The sequence below is a fragment of the Polypterus senegalus genome, chromosome 16 (assembly GCF_016835505.1).
Source record: "Polypterus senegalus isolate Bchr_013 chromosome 16, ASM1683550v1, whole genome shotgun sequence".
Taxonomy (NCBI): domain Eukaryota; kingdom Metazoa; phylum Chordata; class Cladistia; order Polypteriformes; family Polypteridae; genus Polypterus; species Polypterus senegalus.
Window position 1 is genome coordinate 7,984,501 of NC_053169.1, and position 5,793 is coordinate 7,990,293.

Consider the following 5,793-nt stretch of genomic DNA (forward strand, 5'->3'; position numbering starts at 1 on the left):
TCGAGGATAGATGTTGCAGACAACTGAATCAGAATAATTTCAAACGTTTTAATTGTCGTAACTTTATTATTTGTAGCTTTTTACATTACTGTACATCGAACGGCGTGACGTTACGTTGCGGGGATTTACGCACTTCTTCTTCCATTTCCAACAACATATCTTTGCCAAACGGGGTTTTCCAGCTTGTTGCTTATCAAGTCTAAATACAGAAGTCGACTTGTTGCAGAAGATGATCTTCGTTGCCCCGAGAACTTCTTATCTGGTGGGAAACAAGCGGCCTCAACCTTTGCACTGACGTTGGCTTTTTATGCGTACTGTCGCAACAATTTTGTCGCAGTGTAGTTTACTGTTGTTATATACTGCTCAAAAGAATTAAAGGAACACGTTTTAATCAGAGTATAGCATAAAGTCAATGAAACTTATGGGATATTAATCTGGTCAGTTAAGTAGCAGAGGGGGTTGTTAATCAGTTTCAGCTGCTGTGGTGCTAATGAAATTAACAACAGATGCACTAGAGGGGCAACAATGAGATGACCCCAAAACAGGAATGGTTTAACAGGTGGAGGCCACTGACATTTTTCCCTCCTCATCTTTTCTGACTGTTTCTTCACTAGTTTTGCATTTGGCTACAGTCAGTGTCACTACTGGTAGCATGAGGCGATACCTGGACCCTACAGAGGTTGCACAGGTAGTCCAACTTCTCCAGGATGGCACATCAATACGTGTCATTGCCAGAAGGTTTGCTGTGTCTCCCTGCACAGTCTCAAGGGCATGGAGGAGATTCTAGGAGACAAGCAGTTACTCTAGGAGAGCTGGAGAGGGCCATAGAAGGTCCATAACCCATCAGCAGGACCAGTATCTGCTCCTTTGGGCAAGGAGGAACAGGATGAGCACTGCCAGAGCCCTACAAAATGACCTCCAGCAGGCCACTGGTGTGAATGTCTCTGACCAAACAACCAGAAAGACTTCATGAGGGTGACCCAAGGGCCCCATGTCCTCTAATGGGCCCTGAGCTCACTGCCCAGCAGCATGCAGCTGATTGGCATTCGCCATAGAATACCAGAATTGGCAGATGCACCACTGGTGCCCTGTGCTTTTACAGATGAGAGCAGGTTCACCCTGAGCACGTGACAGAAGTGAAAGGGTCTGGAGAAGCCATGGAGAACATTATGCTGCCTGTAACATCATTCAGCATGAGCAGTTTGGTGGTGGGTTAATGATTGTCTGGGGAGGCATATCCATGGAGGGTCACACAGACCGCTACAGGCTTGACAAAGGCACCTTGGCTGCCATTAGGTATCAGGATGAAATCCTTGGACCCATTGTCAGACCCTATGCTGGTACAGTGGCTCCTGGTGCACGACAATTCCTGGCCTCATGTGGTGAGAGTATGCAGGCAGTTCCTGGAGGATGAAGGAATTGATACCATTGACTGGCCACCACACTTTCCTGACCTAAATCCAATAGAACACCTCTGGGACATTATGTTTTGGTCCATCCAATGCCACCAGGTTGCACCTCAGACTGTCCAGGAGCTCAGTGATGCCCTGGTCCAGATCTGGGAGGAGATCCCCCACAACACCATCTGTCATCTCATTAGAAGCATGCACCGATGTTGTCAGGCATGTATACAAGAACACAGGGGCCATACAAAGTGCTGCGTACAATTTGAGTTGCTGCAATTAAATTTTGGCAAAATGGACTAGCCTGCCACATAATTTTTCACTCTGATTTTTGGGCGTCTTTGAATTCAGGGCTCTGTAGGTTGATCATTTTCATTTCCATCAAACGATGTGGCATCCTTTCGTTCCTAACACATTACCCAGTCTATATCAGTATAGATATCCAGGAGGATTGAGATCTGATGTGTTTTCAAAGTGTTCCTTTAATTTTTTTGAGCAGTTTATTAAGACTGTTACCCATGCTGCGCCATGCTTTTCACACTTTCACATAAGTATACAACATGAATACGATGGATACAGTTCAATACACAATGAGGAAAAACAAATAAACGTATGTCATAAAGACAACATTTCATTTATTTGTAATTAGAAATAAATATTTCACAATATATAATTACATATTGTTTTTGTTATTAATCGCTACGCTTTAATTATGTTCAATTTGTAACAATGAAAATACATCCTGCATATCAGATATTTACATTACGATTCATAACAGTAGCAAAATTACAGTTATGAAGTAGGAATGAAAAGAATTTTATGGTTGGAAAAATTGTATTAAAGGGTCGCGGCACTAGAAAGGTTGAGAACTGGGAGCTTAAAAGCTCAACCCCGTTGGGGTACATGGCCACCGCCAGGGGGCGCCAGAGCCCAGGATTGCAGCACTTCCGCCACACCCAGAAGTGCTGACGGAAGATCACCATGAAGCGCCTGGAGCACATCCGGGGTGTTATAAAAAGGGGCCGCCTCACTCCGATTAATGAGCGGGAGTCAGGAGGGAGAAGACAGAGCTTGTGAGAGGAGGAGGAGGAAGAGGAGGAGGAGCGACAAAAGTAATTTGTGGCTGAGTTATGCATTGTGTGGAGCTGTAAAGAAGGAAAGGAATATTAAAATGTGTGTGTTTTGGACATTTGGTGTCTGTTTGTCTGTGTTAGGGGGCTGAACTTCCACAATTGACAGATGGATATGAAAGGCACTGCAGTACATAGTGTGACCTGCAGGGGGTGCACCAGCTGCCCAGACACCAAGCACAGATTTTGCATTCATTTTGCGTTTATTTCATTCCCCATGGCAACCCAGTACAAAGCACCAATACAGACCATCAAGCACAGTACTTGTCTTCTTCTTTCTCTGTCTCTCATTCCTTTACACATCTTCTCCTCCTCCGGCAAGCTTTGTCCACCTCCCCTGGCTCTGGCTCCTGGAGTAGGGGCAGCTGGCTCCTTTTAAGCCACCCACGGGACCACTCCAGGTGGCCCATGAGCATGTTCTGGAAGTACTGCCAGGTGCAGTCTCCACAGTGCCCATGGAACCCAACGGGGCTGCAGCAAACTCCAATTCCCAACATGCCCTGCAGGATCCCGTGACAACACAGCCACCTGGGCTCTGCCCTCTAATGTCTTGGAGGAGATAATGTCTTGAGCTCACTCTCTCCTCTTGTCCTGTCATTAAAATATAGGTATCCTGGCCGGGCAAGGGCCCCGGCTGTCCGCCACAATAGCTAAATATGAAATGTGCTATATTCAGGTCACGGGAGTCATAGAAAAGTTTGGGGAATCCCTGGTGAAAGTGCACAATTCATGTGATGAGACTAATTCACAGTTAAGCTATCCACTACCTGGACCAGTGACTTCATGACCCCTCCATGCTCTCCCAATCTGTCTACTGACTTCATAGGTCACCAGAGTCACATGAATGTCACTGCCAAGGTAAGTAAACCTCTCAACAAGATCAACACTCTCTCCGCAGACAGACACACTGCTGATGGCCGTGCCTAAGAGGTCATTAAAGGAATATTATGCTATATTGGACAGACAGATATAGACAGCACTGTTAGATAGACAGACACGAGAGGCACTATATAACAGGTTGATATGAAGGGCACTGTGTAATAGTTTGACCCAGTCTGGCCATTCTCCAGTGACCGCTCTAATCAACAAGTCCTCAAAATTGACACTCGCTGGACCTTTGTCTCACCATTCTGCACCAACTTCAGATACTGCTGTGTGTGAAAATTCCTGGAGACCAGGAGTTACAGAAACACTCAGACCAGCCCATCTGCAGATTGATAGATAGATAGATAGATAGATAGATAGATAGATAGATAGATAGATAGAAGGCACTATATGATAGATAGATAGATAGATAGATAGATAGATAGATAGATAGATAGATAGATAAGGCACTATATAGATAGATAGATAGATAGATAGATAGATAGATAGATAGATAGATAGATAGATAGATAGATAGATAGAAGGCACTATATGATAAATAGAAGGCACTATATGATAGATAGATAGATAGATAGATAGATAGATAGATAGATAGAAGGCACTATATGATAAATAGAAGGCACTAAATAGAAGGCACTATATGATAGATAGATAGATAGATAGATAGATAGATAGATAGATAGATAGATAGATAGATAGATAGATAAGGCACTATATAATAGAGATAGATAGATAGATAGATAGATAGATAGATAGATAGATAGATAGATAGAAGGCACTATATAATAGATAGATAGATAGATAGATAGTGTCAGGTATGCCAGGGGCAACAACCCAGCCGGGATGCCGTGAGGGACCGGAAGAGGGTCAAAGCCCACCCTGGATCACGTGGGGGCCGCCTTTCTGGTTGTTCTGGGGGCCATGGGTACAGGGCATGGAAGCTCCACCCTGTAGGGGCCCGTGGTCACCGCCAGGAGTTGCCCCAATGCCTTGGGGTCCTGTTACCACAGCACTTCCTCCACACCAGGAAGTGCTGGGGGGAAGATTAGGAAGGACACCTGGAGAGCTGCCGGGAGAACAGCCGGCACTTCTGCCACGCTGGGGCATGGCCAACGAGGGAATGCCGGGAGCCACCTGGAGCTCTTCCGGGAGACTATAAAAGGGTCCGTCTCCCTTCATTCAGGGCTAGAGTCAGGTGGAAGAAGGACAAGGCAAGAAGAGAGGTGTGGAGGCGGCCCGAAGAAGGCATTTGTGGCCAGGACTGAGTGTGTTTGGGGTTTGTGCGTTTTATTCTGTGTCTGAGTGACACTTGACTTTTGTAAATAGTGTATATAATAACGCTTGAGGTGGTGATTAAGAACATGTCCGCCTGTCTGTGTCCAGGTCGGCTCCACAATAGACAGATAGATAGAAGGCACTATATAATAGATAGATAGATAGATAGGTGGCGCAGTGGTAGTGCTGCTGCCTCGCAGTTAGGAGTCCTGAGTTCGCTTCCCGGGTCCTCCCTGCGTGGAGTTTGCATGTTCTCCCCGTGTCTGCGTGGGTTTCCTCCGGGCGCTCCGGTTTCCTCCCACAATCCAAAGACATGCAGGTTAGGTGGATTGGCGATTCTAAATTGGCCCTAGTGTGTGCTTGGTGTGTTTGTGTGTGTCCTGTGGTGGGTTGGCACCCTGCCCAGGATTGGTTCCTGCCTTGTGTCTTGTGTTGGCTGGGATTGGCTCCAGCAGACCCCCGTGACCCTGTATTCGGATTCAGCGGGTTCAAAAATGGATGGATGGATGGATAGATAGAAGGCACTATATAATAGATAGATAGATAGAAGGCACTATATAATAGATAGATAGATAGATAGATTCCTTATAAGAGATGGATCCAGGATTGGTGAGAATGGAAGTTTTATGTATTGTATGGGAAATGAACGGACCTGCCAAAAAGCCAAGTGTTCAGTTCCTGTTTTAACGTATGGACGGACAGCATCTTTCTGAAAGTCCCTCCGTAAGAGACTGACGTCTCCATTAAAGGTCCCACACAATGCTCGATATCCCACCATTTGCTGTTCTCTCCCCGCTTCTATTATGGCCGCTCGAGTGCTCTTGAGTGCTGCGTTTCCAAGTCCCCGTTAACGACTCTTTGACACTTTGATGTTAAGCATTAACCTCACGCCTGATAGCAGACAACAGACTTGTTCACAAGCGCACTTACACTCGAATGTTTTACGCGAAAAGGTCAACAAAGACGACATGGCGGTGTTGTGTTCTGTTCTCAGATCAGTTGACTTTGACACTGCGGGCGGGTGGGCGCGACTTTAGGGCTTTCATCTCCCCCTCCTGTTTCCAAATTGTAGATTTTCCCTTTTTACGCCTACTTTAATT